The sequence below is a fragment of the Gopherus flavomarginatus genome, chromosome 1, assembly GCF_025201925.1.
Source record: "Gopherus flavomarginatus isolate rGopFla2 chromosome 1, rGopFla2.mat.asm, whole genome shotgun sequence".
Taxonomy (NCBI): Eukaryota; Metazoa; Chordata; order Testudines; family Testudinidae; genus Gopherus; species Gopherus flavomarginatus.
Genome location: NC_066617.1, coordinates 346050073 through 346070091, shown reverse-complemented (window position 1 = coordinate 346070091; position 20019 = coordinate 346050073). Strand labels below are relative to the sequence as shown.

At 41.7% G+C, this 20019-nt stretch overlaps 1 long non-coding RNA gene across 1 annotated transcript in view; it reads right to left on the bottom strand.

Annotated features, from left to right (window-relative positions):
* Positions 1–410: 410 nt before the first annotated feature.
* The window catches only part of LOC127045991 (uncharacterized), a 40379-nt gene continuing 20770 nt past the window's right edge, over positions 411–20019 (bottom strand). The window contains exon 2 of the long non-coding RNA XR_007772890.1: positions 411–1227. This is a non-coding gene — a long non-coding RNA (uncharacterized LOC127045991). The remainder of the gene's footprint in view (positions 1228–20019) is intronic.

The following is a 20019-nucleotide window of genomic DNA, read 5'->3' as shown; positions in this document are numbered from 1 at the left end:
TCCCTGCTCCTCCCCCGCCCTCCCAGCGCCTCCTGCAGGCCACTGAACAGCTGTTCCATAGTGTGCAGGACGGACTGTGTGGGAGTGGGAGGAATTGATCAGTGGGGCTGGCGGCCCCAGACATGCTTCCACCCCCAAACACGCCTCATCCCCGCTCCTCCCCCTCTCGCCCAGGCCTCCTGCATGCCACTGAACAGCTGTTCCCCAGCATGCAGGAGGCACTGAGAGGAAGGGAGAGTTGATCAGTGGGGCCTGTGGACTCCCTGGGATACGCTCACGGATCCCGAGGAGTCCACAGACCCCAGTTTGAGAAACTTTGCTGTATAGCATTTAATGAAAAAATATTACATAATGTAGGTCATGTTTCACAATCAAGCCACTTTCTAGCTAAACAAGATGAAGATTCTAAGTAAGATTAATATCTTCTTTATTCCAAAAATATATATATATTTTAAATCAGAGCATTTCAAATGACATTAAGCACAAAGAAGAAATGTACTTCTTTGGAAGTTGTGAAACAGACATACAAAAACTCATGGGAGCAACATTATAGATTACAGTGATAAAATCTGAAAGCTGATTTATACAAATTTATAACACAACAGAGTTTCCTTTCACAATATAGAACTTCAAAGAGCTTTAAGGACAAAACACCATTTAAAAAGTCTGAAAGGCACATCAACTGGACCATAAAACGTATTGGCACGCTCACTAATCCGTTTTATGTTACATTCCAAAACAGAAATCACAGCACTAATTAAGTAGAAGACTGAAGATGACAGTAGGTTCCTTTGTAAAGTACTATTAAAAAGTGGGATCTTGGAAGAAAGGTTTGGGGGTTTTTTTTGGCTCTTCATAAAATATGAGTATTAATACACGAAGTTAGAGAATTTTAAAAGCTGCATTATTCAGTTGTATTTGGGCGAGTCGCCACATAAACAAACACAACAATTAAAAGCACAACAACAGCCATTGTGGGAAGCACAACAGTGGTGATTTGTTGTCGAGCCTCTTGCATTGCCTGCTTTCTCTCCTTTTTATCTCTGGAGGTCTCCTTTTTGGGTTTTCCTTTCAGCTGCCTCATTCTTCTCTTAGGCTCTTTTGTTGTCCCCCCGCCAAAACAAAAAAACAAAACAAAAGTTGAGTTGCCGAGAGATAGGCCAGGGAAGGTCTTTGAAAAGTGGTGTAACAGTCCTTGCTACTTCAGATGGCTGCCTGTGCCACACTCTGTAAAAGGAAGGAAAAACAAATCTTTCAGACAGGATCAATGTGTACTTTGAATAGTGATCACACACATTTTTGGCTCTCCTTCGATATCACTTTTATCTAACGCACACCAACATTTACACAGCTACTGTCAATGAAGGCTGCTCTCTGAAGACTCTCACTTCATTAATTACACTGTCCATGTGAAAAATTATAGAAGTTCATCATGGTGTGTACATTTGTCCAAAGGCCACTGAACTTGTGCTATGTTAAGTCAGATACAATGCAGGGCACCATAGGTTGGATGCACCAAAGCAAACAAGATAATAGAACTAAAGACAGTGAGAATAATAAGAATTAGTTTTCTGTCACTACATAGCACCAGCTGCCTCTTCTTGTAACAGCAGGGGTTCCCTACCAGAGCTCTATGGCTTCCCGCCAATTTGCATTACAGATAGCATGGGGAGTAAGTGCATACCTTATCATTATGTTCAAAGACATCACACATTTATTATCCCCATAAGGCATTTAGTGGAATAAAGGGCCTTCTGATGGAAAAAAAAATTGGAAAGATGCGTTTAAAGCATGGATCCTGTTCTCTGGCAGCAAGAACAGTATTAAAGCATGCCATGAAACAATGTTGTGCCTGTGATTTTATTAAATTTCGCATTTTCAGAAGGAGGAATTCATTCCAAGTGATAATCCTTGAGGCAAACCAGACTATTCTACACATGAGGTCATTGAAAATAAGCTGCTGTGAAGCTTCTACTAGTCTAGTGTCTAAGCAGAAGTACCTGTGAGGTGAGGTTAATAAAGCCCAGTACACAACGTGGAAGTCTCTCTGAGATGTACCTGCTCTGCCACATTCACGTGCAGATCTCTTATTTGTGCATACACATGTGATTCTGTGCCTGCACAGTGCGCAAATGTCTGCTCTGACTGAAAATTAGGAGTGAAATAACAGTTGACCCTTTCATTTATATATTTACGGTAAGTTAACAGACCATTATCCAACCTCGTAACTGAATCTTTAAAAGATGCTACAGAGCACCCTGCTACCATGGAAATTTCCCAGCAATTTAACAATTACCTAAATGTGGCCAGTGCCAGATGCTTCAGAGGGAATGAACAGAACAGGGCAATTATCGAGTGAGCTATCCCATCATCCTGTCTCAGTTTCTGACAGTCTGAGGTTTAGGGACACCTGGAGAACAGGGTTGCATCCCTGACCATCTTGGCTAATAGCCATTGATAGACACATCCACTATGAACTTATCTAATTCTTTACTGAACCCAGTTATACTTTTGGCCTGCTCAGCATTCCCTGGCAACCAGTTCCAGAGGTTCACTGTGTGTTGTGTGAAGAAGTACTTCCTTTAGTTTGTTTTAAACCTATTAATTTCATTGGGTGACGCTGGTTCTTGTGTTATATGAAGGGGAAAATAACATTTCCTTATTCCATTTCTCCACACCAGTCATGATTTTATAGACCTCTATCCTATCCATCCTTTAGTCATCTCTCTTCTAAAATGAACAGCCCCAGAACTTTTTAATCTCTCTTCATATGAAAGCTGTTCCATGACCTTAAATCATTTTTGTTGCTTTTCTCTGCATCTTTTCCATTTCTTATAGTGGCATTTTTATTCTTGCAGGTTTGTGTGTGTGTTTTTGGAGAATGGGGGGGCGGTTATTGGACTAAGCTTAGAGAATGTTTATTAGGTGTATCTGGCTCTCACATTCTCTCTCTAAATTCCCCTTGCAAAACTCCCCTCTTCACCAGTTCCTCTGGTTGCTCAGCAGCTGGCTTTTAAAACCTCTGTTCTCCCTGAGTTAACAACGCCTCCTTGTCAGGGAATCCTAAAGAGAGTAGGGATGAAAGGATGGCAGACCAGAGCCTTGTTGGGAAGCTCTCAGTTTTCCCTAGCAGGACAATAGGCACAGCACAAAGACTCCCTCAACCTTTCAGACAGACCATACTATAAACTTCAATCAGGCAGGCACACGACAAGCACACAAGAACACACAAACTCACCTCAAGGGCTACATAGTTGCTCCTCCTTCACCTGGAGAACTCCCTCACAAAATTCCCATTTGCTGCTCCTGTTTGCTAGCTCAGACTTCACTAGGGGTAACTCGACTGTGCTTGGTGGTAGGCGTGCGTCTACCTGGATAGCAACCTGGAGGTGCCTCTCAGAACATGTTGTCCCTCTCTATACTAAGCTAAACATTTTTGGAATCCAACATCTAAAGAAATTCAAGGGCTTTTTTTTAGGTGTTTTTTTTTAATGAAATCTGATTATGAGGAAAGCAAAATAATTGTGATTATCTTTTTATCATGAAATATATACATTGTATTAACGGGCATGATTGCACAAAAAGTTATCCTAGGTAGGAAGCAGCATAAACCCAGCAGAGCAGAGCTGCATACCTCCTCCAATTCATCAGACCCAAGTTTTCTGTTTTTGTGTCTCTCATTGCTAGTAATTAATAGCTTTGTGATCACTTCATCACAGCTTTAAAAGGACAGAATATTGATAATTTCTATCCATCTGGTGTTCTTGCTACACATTAAGGTACACAATGTCACTCCAGATGCCAGTAAGCTCCTGCTGATAGAACAGAAATCTGCATAAATGGCCTCCCTATTGACTGGAGGATGTAGCAAATTACTACAAAAAATAGTATAATTTTACTGCAAGTGGGTTTGTTTTTTTTATTTTCACCATCCAGCCCAAGTTCATAGCTTGACAGCAGAAAACAAAAACAAGCTAAAATCGTTTTGATTTACAGAGTAAGAGTCATTTTAATTCTTCTATGTGACAAACTACATTACAAAGGAATTTTCCCATCCTCTCGCATAAGTAGTAATACACTGACTGCTGAGGTTCCCATCCAGATTTACTGTTTCACTGAATGAAGTCAGTGTGGCATCATCCTACTTACCCATAACTTATGGAAACATTCAGAATAGCACAGCAAATATGTAATACCAGGAAACTAGAAGTAAATCAGTAGGCATGTGTTTCTGTCAGAGTCAGGTTCTGCATGGATAGAGACTACAAAAAAAAAAAAAAAAAGGATAGTTGGGGAGTTTGTGTTTCTCATGTTGTGACGAACTAGGAATTTTCTGTAATATTTTTATGAAGCCTATGCGTGCCTCAGTTTCCCCTGTATTTTGCATGGTTACTCAGTTTGGCGGGGAGCAGGGAGAAGGATTAAGGTTGCTCTCGGGGCAGACTGGGAGACATAATGTACATGCCACTTCGCTGTTCCTTCAAGAGACCATTCCAAACTAGGGGGGTAACACTGATCCTATGGGTCAGTGACACTTCTGACTGGTCCTGTATCACCTGTTCTCAGTTTCCAAACAAAACAATGTTTCTTCTGACTGACACGCCTGCAAACTCAACCTGGATTCGGAGACAAGCTGGGTTTTTTCCCCCTCTTATGTTTGATCAATAGAGATTCCGGCAATGATGATGATGATGTACAGTGAGGACATAACCCAGCTTGACTCTTGGAGAGAGTCAGTTCTTTCAGCGTACTGTGACCTGGCCGAGTAACAGGCCATGAGGATCAGAGATGTTCAGTGAACTTCAGGATGGGTGGCAAATCCTACATCACCACAACATTCAGATCACTCGACTTCCTGGATTTCCAGTTTGTTTCTGGATCCTCTTCAAATGAGATTGCCTGTTTTTAAACCTCTGCATATACTTTCTTCAGCTCACCATGGCCTCTCTCTCCCTCCACATGCTCCCACTGCTGTTGATTAGGGTGAGGGTCTTTTACACTCCTGAAACAGCCTTTTTATATCTGCCTCAACTTTCCTTCTTTTAAACCATCTGAAAAAGAATTTCTTTTGTCCCTTACATTCCTCAATTCCTCTCTTCCTCTGGTACTTAGCTTTATTATTTCACTCTAAAACAAATGATGTACAAAAGAAAAAAAGTTTTATATTTGCCATTCAGTATAACTAGATGATCTGATATTACAGCCTGGAGAGAGAGAGATCAACATGAAAATATTGTTTCTATTATTAATATGTCAGCATGTTTCATATTTTTGTTACTTAAGGGACCAGGGAAATGACCAACAGGAAAAGCCTGTGGGACTTCCTATGATCCACAGTAGCAAACAGAAGTTAAAATGAAACCAATTTCTCACTCAAACAATAAACATGTGCCTCGTTCTGTACAGCATAACCCATCATTAGCTACACAGAGACCAAAAACATCAATTGTTTATAACCTCTTTAAAATGAATATTTCATTCTGAAACCAAATTAATTAAATCCTTAAGTATTGGAACAGAAGGTTTTCCATAAATGTCAGTTCCATTAGAATTACAGACTACTGCTCCCAAGTTTGGGAACCTGGCATCAACATACGAGTATGTTTCCAATAGGTTTGAGCCATTTGGCTTCATCGCTAGCAGAAGCTGGGCTTATGTAGAGATCCAGTCTGAGGATTTCAGGGAAGGTTAGTGAGGCAATTCTTAGGGTTTCACCCAAATTGAACTAAATCATTTGCTATAAAAATAGGGAGGAGGATCTCCTCAGGTCACTGCAGGACCCCTGCTACACCTTTTACCAGGGATCCATTCATAGCTTCCAATATTGAACCACAAACGTTGCAAGAGAGAATTTGTCCAAGTCACTCAAGACTCAGCCATGGGAGAGCTGTGCACATGTTCTGGTGCAATGTAGCACTTACACAGGATTTTACAAACAAACAATAACTAAGCAACAGCTTGGGATTTGATACTGTTCACTTGTATAATAGGAAAGAACAAATCTCCACACTGCAATAATTCCTGGGTGAAATTCCTGGGCTATGCGAGTGAGACTAGATGGTCACAGCGGTTCCTTCTGTCTTTGAAATCTATGGTTACACACCCACATCCATTCCCCTTGGCCTCACTGTAAGGCCAGTAAGTTTCCCCATCTGTAGACTGGGGATACTAAGACAGAAAGGTTAAGAATCTTTAACCAAAGCCATGGAGCAAATCAATGCCAGAGTTGGGATTAGAACAGAGTCCATTGTTCTCAATCCCATTCTTAGACCACCAGAACACACTGCCTGTCTTACTGAGCTACCTCTTCTTGTGACCAAAGGTCATGCTGGCCGCTCAATACAAAAGCCTAATTCAGGTGGAGGCAGAGTCAGTGCAGCTGTGTTGGTCCCAGGATAGGAGAGAGACAAGGTGGGTGAGGTAATATCTTTTATTGGAACAACTTCTGTTGGTGAGATAAGCTTCTGAGCTTACACAAAGCTCTTCTTGAGGTGAAAGCAGAAAAGCGCTTGCAGCACCCTAATGCTATTGGTGGCAGCCTGGGTATTGGTGATCCCTACAGGTCCAAATGTATTTGGGTCCTCCCCAAAATTCAAAGGATCTGTGCCCACTGTTTTCACAAACCGTAAGGGCCATCAGCCCAAGGTGACTGTATGGAGAAAAGGGGCTAGAGATGGATCACGAACTGCCTGAGTTTTTGGTCAAATCATTCATCTTTTAATCCTAGTGTGGTCAACTGACTCTCTTTGTAAGGCAAAGAACTGGAAACTTAGCTTTTCTTTTGAACTGCTGTGCGCTCAAGCAGTTCAAAGCAAATTCAATATAACACGGTTTCACCTATAACGCAGTAAGATTTTTTGGCTCCCGAGGACAGCGTTATATCAGGGTAAAGGTGTAAAATGAAAGCTATCTAAATAGTTCAACCACACACTATATAAACAACTATGACCAACTGCTACAAGACAGTAAAGGCAAGGCTGTTTCCAGTTATTCTAACCAATGCCAACTCAACACTACAATCTCTACAAGCTCTCTACACAGAAAACACATCCACAAAAGACTGTTTACCTGCACTTAGCATAATCACATCTAGACAGCTCAAGAATTTATTATAGCCAGTCTTACGCCATGAATGTATTAGCCACATGAATCTGAATAATGTCTTCTATCTCCTAATCAAAAAGAGTGTGCAAATCAAACTGGACTGACCAGGCCTCGCTGTCCTGTGTAACACCATAACACTCCATGAACAGCTGCAATGCTTGAAATTCAAACAGGAACTAATATTTATAATTTAAGGTATCCCTCAGGGCACCTGCATATTAATAAATCACACATCAACAAATTAGCAGTGAAGCAGGTTTTGCTCCACTGAAGATAGCTGATGGCAGTGGGGAAAAAGGGATGCTAGGAACTTGAACAGACAACGCTCTGCAGATTACTGTAGTGGCACTTGGAGATACCCCTCTCCGGAGCAGAGATTAAATTGGGAATACACTCTAGCCTTATTATAAGAACAACATTTTCCACTAGGAAATGTGAAAAATTGCCTTTGGTTGCAACACTCCTGAAGCAAGATAACATATTGATAAGAGATTCTGTGGGAGCGTTTGCTTACTTATCAGTGAGTTTGTCTATACAGGGGCAGTTCTACCATGCAGCCAGAGGGGGCAGTCACATGGATCTGCAATTTGGTCTCCTCTGCCCAGGGCTTAGCTATCATGGCTGAAACTCTGTTATGATGGAAGGAGATGCAGCCATGTTGGGTCAGTATGAGCAGTTCAGTTCTTGGGGGAGAACGTAGTAGGGTAGGTCTGTACATGTGCCCATGAATGTGGTTTTGCCACAATCCCCCTTTTGACCACATCTAAGCCCCAGGGGCACGTGTCTGAGGGTGAGTAAGCTAGCATATCTGAGGGGTGTTGGTAAGTACACACCTCAGGCTGTGGCAAGGCCCCATACCCAGGCCAGTGTGCAGTACACATATGGCCAGATCTCAAGTTTCAACTGTTCTCAAAGCCCACACTGCACTGAACCTTTTTCTGCCTGACCTTTTCCCAAGCTATAAAAGGTCCCTGTCCCGCCACTGTCATCATAACAGCTTTCCATTGCAAGCTTTACGGATTAATGCAGGTGGACATGAGCAGCCACTTGGTCCACCAACCACACCGGGATGGTGGTTGGAGTGCACTGTCCTTCATGACTTCGACCAGAGTTGCAGGAACATTCACCTGTACCGGGACACTTCATGGAGGCTGAAGCAGACGGACATTCAGCAGACTCCAGCCTAGTGCCAGGAATGCACAGAGCACTTGAGACTCCTCTACAAGAAGGCAAACAACTCCAACGGTCGTTCTGAGAGGGTTCGTTGTACGTGGCTGTGCTATGAAGAGCTGGACCGGATGACATCAAGGGCTCTCAGTGCAGAGTGCGAAGTGGCTCACGACCCCCTCTTCATCCCAGCCAGCTTCAATGCTCCACAGACACCGACGAGGGCCTGAGCCAGGAGTGCCTGGAAGCTAGATACCGCAGATCTGGGCCCCTATGGCTCAGTCAACAGAACCCTGAAGAGCTGGTCTACATAGAAGATTAACATGGAAAGAGCCACTGAATCATCCTCCTGCTCCCTTTTGGACCAACTCACCCTTCAGCAAGGCCTAGGTGGCTCCATGATTCAACCTGTGGTTCCTATTACATAACAGACCATCTGCCATTGAAACAGGCAAGTGTATTTAAAACAGTGCCCGTGTAATTGCTGGACAGCTACTGTTTACAGAGGGAAATGGAAATTATTAGCCTGATTATGCAACCTTTACTCACACGAGTAGTCCCACTGAGGGGACTAGAACTACTCCTGTACGTACTGCCCAGTAAGAGTTATGCAATTTAGACCTAAATGACTGAAAGCAACATGAATCAGACTTACCCCTGCATTTTCAAATTAGTGATCTGGGTTATAGCCGTATGACTTATTCAGTTAAGAACAGGTAGGACACAGCTAAAATCATGCAAAACCAAGGAGTTAGGAGTTAATGTTAACAACTGCCAGGATTTTGAAATTACCACATTTCTGTGACATTTTTATTATATGGTTTCAAAAAGGGCTAACATTAAGACATTGATTAGAAGAGAATATTGGACCTGGTGAAAAAAAATCAGTTCCCTCTCCTCTGTAACATAAAGACACATTTTTGTGATACTACAAAATTTACCTCCGTCCACTTCACTGTGTCAAAGTATTATGATTTGCTGCTACAACCCTTCATTTTGAAGGATAAAAGCATTTAGTTGCATGCATAACAATGAGAGAATTATGAAGGTAGTGCACAAAATCTTTGTCCTTAGCAGGGTATTTTTTTGCCAAATTACAGACCTAAATCAAAATTGACTCACCATTACTAGAACATCACATTTACAGTAAGTGCTGCTTTGAGAGTCTCTAAACTATTCACTGCCTTTGGAAAATGAAAACCATCACTATATTCTTCCACGGTGTCAGAGGGGAAAAAAGGTTGTCAAAGTAAAAAGAGCTATTTCAATAGAATTGTAACAGTTCTGAGGACTTATGTACAAAAATAACCTGTACTGGGGGAGGAAAAAAAAAGATTTATACATCTGGGAAGATGTAGTTCTTAAACACAGGTCAAGTGCTAAAATTTTTGGTACATATGGCAGTGCTAATTTGTAGTTTTATTCCATTAACAGAGCAGAACTCCATGAGAGAAGAGGAGAGAGAGAAGCATTTTAGGCTCCATTAATTAGTGCTATCAGCAACAGATATTTTTGTAGGTAAAGATCAGTATCAAGAAGGCTCTTAGGTCAGGTTCTAGTATGAAGTAGTTTTTCAGGAGGGGGAGAGAGACACACAGAGAGAGAGAGAGAGGGTGCACTCAAGTTAAAAATAAACATGGATTTGTCACAGAATGTATTAGTTTGGGGGAGGTTGCCAAAGGAAGAAAAGAAAACCTTGCCATTTCCTATTTAAACAAACAAACAGAGATCTTATTAAACTTAAATGCAATATGCTGCACGGCCCAGCAAATGACTTGATAATATGTTTGCTGAGCTGTTTTCTTTTAAACTGCAATTTTCTGCTGCTGTTACTGACAAGAATCCTCTGAAAACAAGATATTTCTCTTACTGGTGCATTTGTTCAGTTCAGTCAGTTTCTAAACAACAACAACAACAACAAACTGGAAGATTTAAACCAGTCACTGATAGCAGCCTGCAGTGATTTCAAACAACAAGCATTCAGCCTTTGTGAGAATGAACAGCAAAGGAAACCAAATGTGAAAATAACATGGGTTTTCCAATATAACTATGTTAGGGTCACCTGTCCACTGGGAATTTGACTTTCACTACCAACTCCTCTCACAAACTGAACAGTCATCATTCATCCTTTGAACTGGTGATGACCTAAGATGGGAAATACTCTGTTTCCTATTATCCAATATATATACTCTGTTACCTCTTTCAAAAATCCACCCTGTGAAACTGCCTAACCATGAATCTATATATGAAACAGATTTATAAAGCACAAGCACAACAAAACACCAGGAAATCTGAAGCCTGATGTTGCAGTTTTGTAATATGAAAGGACTGTTGATGCTTTTCATTATAATCCCCTTTGTTGTCATTAAAACTTTGGCACTGAAAATGCCATTCAGGCTCAAACTGGCAGACAAAGTCTATGCCCACAGCAGGAGGGGACTATTAATTTTAAAAAACAAAAATTAGGTTTTTTTTTGGCAGGGAATGGGAGAAAACCAGAGGAAGCAATTCCCCAGATATGGGGGAGAACTCCAACAGCAGCAGACCAGCAGCCTTCTGACCACAAGGTGGGTGGGCCTATGTTGGATCTAGGGTGACCAGATAGCAAAATGTGAAAAATCGGGACGGGGGTGGAGGGTAATAGAAGCCTATATAAGAAAAAGATCCAAAAATCGGGACTGTCCCTATAAAATTGGGACATCTGGTCACCCTAGTTGGATCTGAATTGTCTGCGGGAAAGGTTGATCCAGGACATAGGAGGTTTTTCCTCCTTCTGTGGCTGGAAGTTACGGAGCAGTCTGAGGAAGCGCTCATGCGAATGAGCTCCTTGTGAGGCTTCAGTATACCCAAGCTGGGATGCTTTTTACTTTACTCAGGGCTTGGCTACACTCGAAACTCCAAAGCGCTGCCGCGGGAGCGCTCCCATGGCAGCGCTTTGAAGTGCGAGTGTGGTCGCGGCACGAGCGCTAGGAGAGAGCTCTCCGAGTGCTGCAGGTACTCCACCTCCCCGTGGGGATTAGCTTGCAGCGCTGGGTTTACACTGGTGCTTTGCAGTGCTGTAACTTGCCGCGCTCAGGGGTGTGTTTTTTCACACCGCTGAGTGACAAAGTTGCAGCGTTGTAAAGCGCCAGTGTAGCCAAGGCCTAAGTATCTTGGCGATACTCACAGATTTAAAGTGAGAGGAGGCTGCTGCCAGTGCATTCTGAGTGAGGGGCCCTGGTCTCAAGCTCACTCCTTCAGGGCAGGTTGGAAGCCCTGCTGTTCAAGGCTTCTCAGTGGATAGCTGTGGAAAGCCTTTGCTGGCTTTCGTGCCTGTCTGCTCCTGCTTGCACATGCACCCAGAGACATCTGATTAGCTCACTAGATAAGTACTGCACGGTTTATAAATAAATGTAAAGCAAATCCCTCATCCCCAAAACAATCATTGACGAGGGCGAGCTGGGAGCCCGGAAACTATCCCTGCAGGAATTAGGAAGGAGAGGGACTCCCCTGCCAATCACCACGTTTTCAAGTTGGATGGATATTTCAGAATGTAAGCGATGTGATGGCTTTGTTGGTCTGGTTTTCATCTATGCCCTGCTCTCCAAAGCACTCACTCAGAGTTGGAACATTACCGAGGGGTGATAAAGAGATATTCTTCTCCCTGGCACACATATCTGCACACCCAAAAACCTGCCATCCCCACATGAAAATAATATCAACATGTTAGGAGAGAACTGCCCAAACCATGTATACTCAAAGCAGGGTTCCCCCAGTGCTGGGGAATCCAGGCCTGCTGAAACTACTCTCAAGTTCTTGTTTCTCTTACATGCTTGATAATCTTTCCAGGTGGTGTTTGCTGCACACTCAGTCATTAGAGTCAGAGTTTTCATGGGCATTTTAGGGTTTTTCCCTCCAATTTACTAAAATCTAATTCAATCTACTCTCAAGCTGTCTCCTACATTCATGTTATGTTTTACTAAACTATCTCACATGGTAACAAAGCACCACGGCTCCTCTGCCTTGATTGAACCCACCTGCAAGGTGACACATCATTACATAGAGCTGGATCAGACTGATCAAATCCCTGTTAGTTCCCCTCAATTTACACATAATAAGACAGGGCAACATTAAAGTAAACTAATTAAACTTTCTGCCTTTAAATTAAGACCTAATAAAACAAAAGAGACAAAAGGAAAAGCTTTACATTGTCTAACCAAGGACTGATTTCCCATTATAACTGTCCTCTAACGAGAGCCCATGAGGCTTAGGAACAAAAAACTGCAGCCTCATTTTGTCTCATGAAGGTAAAATCTAATCGGTTCTGCAACAATGGCTCACCCAACACTTGAGTTAGGATTTTCCAGCAGCACAAAACCCATTGGCAGTAACAGATGGCACAGAGCCAGGTGACTAATGCATCAGTCCATTACCAACAAGCATGAGAAATGCAGGTGGCTATGGGAGATCATCTTGTAGAAGTTCTTCTGGAAAGTTCAAGAAATAACTACAAGTTCATACCACAACCCGGAAAACAAAATAGAAACACAAAAGTTACTTTAAAAAAACACAACACTTATCAGTTCCCCTTATGTAACAGAATTAAACAAGAAAGGAGGAACAAAGCACAATACATAACCCTCTCATAGACTCATAGACTCTAGGACTGGAAGGGACCTTGAGAGGTCATTGAGGCCAGTCCCCTGCCCTCATGGCAGGACCAAATACTGTCTAGACCATCCCTAATAGACATTTATCTAACCTACTCTTAAATATCTCCAGAGATGGAGATTCCACAACTTCCCTAGGCAATCTATTCCAGTGTTTAACTACCCTGACAGTTAGGAACTTTTTCCTAATGTCCAACCTAAATCTCCCTTGCTGCAGTTTAAGCCCATTGCTTCTTGGTCTATCATTGGAGGCTAAGGTGAACAAGTTTTCTCCCTCCTCCTGATGACACCCTTTTAGATACCTGAAAACTGCTATCATGTCCCCTCTCAGTCTTCTCTTTTCCAAACTAAACAAACCCAATTCCTTCAGCCTTCCTTCATAGGTCATGTTCTCAAGACCTTTAATCATTCTTGTTGCTCTTCTCTGGACCTTCTCCAATTTCTCCACATCTTTCTTGAAATGCGGTGCCCAGAACTGGACACAATACTCCAGTTGAGGCCTAACCAGCGCAGAGTAAAGCGGAAGAATGACTTCTCGTGTCTTGTTTAGAACACACCTGTTAATGCATCCCAGAATCACGTTTGCTTTTTTTGCAGTTTTTCTCCATGCAGTACTTCTACAAACAGTAGTTAGTATTCCATAACCCTGGGAGGCAGACACCGAGGATCTCAAAGTACTTCTAAACCATCAATTAGCCTCACAACCCTGAGAAGCAGACACTGTTTTTCATCCCCATTTTGCATATAGGGAAGGTTCTGGTCCAAACTTTTCAAGTGCATGCACATTTGTGCATGTGAGTAATTTAAGGGAAACTGCTCAGGACCACATACATGTATGAGTACATGTGCATGTGACTCCCGAAGCTGCATATAAACATCTGGTGTTTTGGATGTAAAACCTAGATAGGCACACTATTTGAAACACTCATCTAAATGGCTTAAGACCACACAATGAATCCAATGCAGAATTGGAAATGGAATCCAGGAGTCCAAAATCCCAGTCTCCTGCTCTTATCATTAGCCCATGCTCCCTTTTTTCTCTCACACAATATTTTATAATACATTCAACTCCCACCCCAATTTGTATTTATTTGTGTATTTTGATTTACGGACCCACCCACTGCCCAGGAAGCATGTTCACTTACAGGCTGTGTTTGTACCAGTATTTTTCAGGAAGTTCCCACTGGTGCAGCAATGATGGGAGCACTAGTGTAGACCGAACACAGGTGTAATTGCCACAGTGTATCACAGCAGGCCTAGACCACAGGGCTAAACACAGCTTGTGCTCAGCAACACTGTCATGGAAAATGGATGGTAGTGCCACACTAGGATATTTTCCAAGAAAATGGCAGAAAAGGCATTGAAAATACAATAATTTGAAAATATCATCCAACAAATTAAGCCCTCCCAGGTTCAATCACATCCCACCAAAACACTCAGTAGTCCATCCAACCTTCCACTCAGATTTCATATCCCTTTAATAAAATAACTGACTTCTTATTCTGAATGTCTCTTAGCCCTGTTTATGTTTTGCTTTCACTGGCAGCACAGTTATTTAAGTCATTTCTCAGTCAGGACCCATAGTAATTTTTCTTGTTTCCACTCCATTGCAATCTTTCAAACCATCAGAAATTAGTGCTTCAGTTCCATTGCTTTCTATTTATAATATCACAAACACCTTGCTTTCTCTGTAGATTCATGCAGATTGTTCCAAAAGTCCTTGTACATTATGGCAGTTTCACGACACATGCCAAAAGTAAATGCTAAAAAGCAAATTTATTACCTAACAGTTGTTACTGACCACCTTCTTAAAATAGTGCTCCCTCTGCACAAAACTGAACTGAATCAGCTGGTGTCTACTCTTAGCATCTCTTCTGGAGATTTCAGAACATGCCAAATGCTCTCCTGCTATGTACCTTTAATTACACCACACTTCCCAGATAGCCTAAATCTGGATCCCTTTGAGCTGTAATCACAACCTAAGGTAGTGTAAGCACAGTCAGCATTTGGGAGTGTGGGCAATGTGAGGATCTCAAAGAACATTATAACATCCTAATCCTAATGACTAAGTCACTGGATTAGGTAGTACCTGACCTTACTAAATACCTATGTCATTTTCAGAGGTTTCAGGTGCCTCTAGTCTGTCATCCAAAATTTGACACACTCAGAATTTCTGAAACACAGTATAGGACACATTTCTGAATGAGAAAGCTCCAACTCGCTATTTGCCAACAACAAATATAACCTTGATATTCCTGATATTTCTATCTTAGAAATCAGCAGAATTCTATTTTTCAGTGTGGGAAGGAAAGGGAAATAAATCTTCAGGATCTCTTTGGACATCATAAAGAAGGGCACAAATTCAATTCCCACCCCATCGCCCTTTTACAGGTCACCTTTAAAGAGAGCATACTCCACATTTCTTTCTAGCCTCTGGCTGACACTTAGAAGTTCCCATCCCACATCATCACCAGTTTGCATATATTTCATTCTTCCATTACTCCTTTTCTATCCTCCAGGGAGGTTTTTCACCTGGTGTCACAGCAATATCCAATAAATCTGCAATGAGAAGCCATGCTGTCTATAATCTATATTTCTGAATCTATAGCTAACACACAGTTTTGGGCTTTGAAGCAACTAGGACAACTTAAAATGGCAAGTGTTGTTCTGTCTACCCATCCATAAATTAGGAGTGACAATAGCAGATTATTACTCATTCGCTCCAAGTGTTTGTTTGGCCCTGAGAGAACTGGCTTTGTTCCAAGAGCTGGCAAACACTGGTTAATATACATGTAAATGTATTATTTCTCTCAGAGTAGGCAATTTCACAAAATGAAACACTGAATTAAAGACGAGCCTAGTTTCCTGCTGATGTGTGTCTCAGATGCAGCGTTGCTGAAAGCCTTTGCAATCTTTTTCACACTGAGTCAACAGGGAAAAGCCACCATTTCATTTGATAGTGAGACAATTTCACTGTGGAAACATGAAAGCATTTTGTATAAATATTAATCATTGAAGTTCTAATGGAGTTAAAGTGGGATGGAGGCTAGATTACATAAAGCTCCTGTACTGACCTGAGAGACCAATATATGCTGAGGAGGTATCGCCAACACTGTTCCAAATTAGGATGCTCTTCAGTACAATTATCAACCCTAGAAATCAATCCAGAAATCCCAATTTTTATCATGTAGGTGTATTTTCAAATACCTTACACAATTCATAAGAGGCAAGAGGAGGCATCTTGCCATGTCAGCTTCCAAATTTCGGGACTGAGCAAAATGAGTATGTTGTTTTCTTAGCAAATTACTACTAACCAGATAGGGTGGGGTTGGGGGGGGGGAGAATGCCATAGAAACCACAAAATATTTAAAAGAAGAGGTAAGTAAACTAATGCACCAAACCATGGAGAAAGAAGAAAATTAAATTTGTTTAGACACAACCTATCTAGGTGGTTATGTCATGCTCATCACTCTTGTAAGAGCACATCAAGCTTGAAAGCTTCTCTCTCTCTCTCACCAAGAGAAGTTGGTCCAACAAACGATATTACCTCACCCAACCTTGTCAAGACACATCAAGTCAGACGCACATTCTGCCTAGTCCAACCAAATGGGGGAGGTCGTGCTGTACAAGAAGCTCAACTGGGAAGCCCATGTCCAGGTGTACACCCTTCACAACTCCAGCGGGGCTCTCTTCTCTGTCAAGCAGATAGGGCTGGGGATGAAGGCAGGGAGGCTGATCTACCAACCATTGGTGTCTATCCCCATACAATAGAGGTGCATTTGCTATGGGAGCTATTGCAACTTGAAGGCTCCAACAACAGTCATAAAGCAACCTTACAGGTGGGGTTAGTGTTTACCCACTAGCACTGGGAAGTGCTCCAGCTTACAGCCCCACATGAGCCTGGTAGAAGGCTGCGGAACACCTAACATCAACGGATCCTAATACTGGGTCTCAAATGCTAACTGACTCTCTGTAGAGCAGAAACACCAAAAATATTTACACACTTCAGAAGAAGTGGACTTAGAAGGAATGCAAAATGAGCTAGAAAAAGCTGGCTGGGATCCAAATAATGTATTGGAAATCAGCAGTAGGAAGTGGAAAGCATTTCAGAAACAACGGGGGCAGCTGCAATCAACATTCATCTCCATCAAGTGAAAAAAGGACACAAGCTGAATGAAAACAAATGGCAAGTAAACCAGCTATAGACAGACGTTTAAAGAGAGAAAGAAACCGGACAAGACTTGGATTTGTGGGGCTACAAATATACAGATGGTGTCAACAGCAAGGAGGGAAAGGAATTACTTAAGTCTCAAACTGTTCCATGTTGATAGACCCATTCATTTCAGCCAAGCCCCCAGAGGAGCATGAACGTCCACTCCCAGGGAACAGGATGTGAGCTTTACCATGGTAAAGACGATGTAAACTAGGATTACTGTGATTAAATTTAGAATGGGAAATGTTAGAAAGGGTTCCTGTTCAAGCCTATGAGGAACAGAATACTAGAATTCCCTGATCATATATATAAACATTATACGGACCATTAAATAAATTAAAACCACATTCAAAATACCTTTAATATTTATTTTTCAAAATAGTGTGGATTTTTTTTTTATCCAATCCACAAGATATTCTGGGGCTCAGTATTGCTGAAATAATCACATGACTCAAAGGTTGATGACATTCAGCTATGAACCTTGTATCTAACGAGGCATTTTGCAGCGGTGTCTTTATACTAAACTCCTCCTCCTCCCTATTGTGTATGGATGCTTACATGGTACATATAGATAATCACACATGGACTCTCCTGAATGGAAGGGTGACATAGCAGCATGAGCCAGGGTCAGACAGAACAAAGGAAAAGATTTTACAATTTATTGTAGGGCATCACTTGAGAGCTCAACTTTGTATGATAAAACCACACTTGACTAAACTGCTAAAGAAAACACCTCTCAATGAAAGAGGAACTATTACTAGATAAGCTAACCAGTGAGACATCATTGATCACCACATCTGACAAAGATTTTAACTGTACTTGAGAAGTGACAGATAATCAGAATTCTTCATAGGTTTCACTCAATTCCAGTGACAGTTAACACATACTGCATATAGGATTTGGAAACAGATTTTTCCTGCAGCACACTATTCCACTGCTGCATTTTATCGTCATTTTGACTACTGAGACTTAATGCTTATCGAGGAGAAACAGAGATGGGAAACCACAAGTTATATGAACGGTCAGGAAGACGTTAATCAGTACATCCAGACTCTGTCAAGATGGAAACAAAATTGACCTGTGAATAAAATCAGAGCCCAGAGAAAGAAAAAAAAATTGTTTCTTAAACAAGTATCATAATATAACTCAGGTTTGGTTGTGTGTGGGGGGAGGGAGTAGTGGGCTTTTGGGGAGATTGTTTTTGAAAGGCTGACGTTAAGAGTTAATCAAACTTTACAATTTCTTTCTTCTTTTAAAAAAAAAAAACTCCTCCCCCCCCCCAAAATAGAAACAGATTAGTTACATGCAGACTATATGATAGAAGACCTCCCTTTCTTTCATTGTTCTGTTCCCACAAAGTTACCTAAACTGCACAGGATTTTAAACCTTGAAATGAAAGTGCATTTTTATTCTACATGCCTCTCTAGAACTCAAAACCCAATGCATATTTCCCCCAACTACTTTTGCTCTTTGTGTTGCTCTCAACACTTTCCTAGAAGGGAGTTTCATTAGCATGCAAAGCAGCAGCTCAATATTATTACTATTGTTTTATAAAGGGACACAATCAACTTGAAACTCAATCAGTTTCAAGAAATGAGTTAAATGTAGTTTGAGGTCTTAAACCTGCCTCCAAATCTCCCTGACAACATTCCTGCTTTTCCAACCACATTGTCCTATTTTTTAAATATTTGACTCAGAACAGCTCAACTGTGTGGCATTGGTCCTATACTGTTAACCACCCCCAGAGATTCTCCTTTACCTCAAGTGATTGGGTCTGATCTTTTAGACCAGGATGATCTGAGTTTTCTATCCCGCTCTGCTGCTGTGAAGTACTGAGCAGCCATGGTGTGTAGCCCAGTGACAACTGTGAAGGCCCTAGGACCTATGAATTTCTCAACTTTCTATAGCTATCATTTTGACCCACTTATTTGATTCAAAGCTGTGTCTATGCCACTTTCAGTGCTAAAACTTTAATCGTTCAGGAGTGTGAAAAAACACACCCCTGAGCAAAAAAACTTTTAGGGCTGAAATATGTCAGTACAGACAGTACTTTATTGCCAGGAGCCATGCTCCCAGCAATAAATCTACCACCCCTCATTCAGGGTGATTATTTTTTATCGCCGGGAGAGTTCTCCCCCAGCTATCAAGCGTGACTACGTGCTGTAACATGGGCAGTGCAGACATACCCTAAAGTCTCCATGAATGTTATACCTGCTTAGAGAAGACCTGACACAAATGGAAGCAAGCGTATAGTGACAAACCTCAGCACCAGGAAAAGCAGAGGAAGAAAGCTCAACTGCTCATTGTTGGCAGAAAAATGGAGATTGCTGTCTCATTCAAAATGAGTAAAAGGGACGATGGCAGATCCAGGGAAACTTTTCTTAACCGTGAAGAACATGCAGAGGACAAGGCTGTCACAGAATTAGAGAATGAACAGCAACTGAGCTCAGGTATAGGAAATACATGGTCAGAAAGGGATATTAAAACAAAGGGCAAGCATGTTCCAGAGAAATGCCTGAGAAACTCTAGACAACAGGAGCAGAAAATAATTGGACAAGTAAGAAGCAAGTAAAACCAGACAAGAACACAGAGCCTTAAAACTTTTATGCTGTTTCTTAGCTCCCTAATGTTTCAAGGATTTATGTATTAAGATGTGATGTCAGAGCACCCAAATGGCAGGGAATGGTTTCATAGATGGTCCTCAGCCAGTGGCTCTACTGGATTATTTTCCATGGGCCTTCAACCAAATAAGCGAGGACAAATTTTGACAGCAGACGCTCTTGCATTGAAACACAGAAGTGATACGTTTACATTATGTACAGGGCTCGCTAGAATTTTGCGGCAGCAATCCTGTATTTGCAAGACTTGCCATTGGCAGGAGAATTC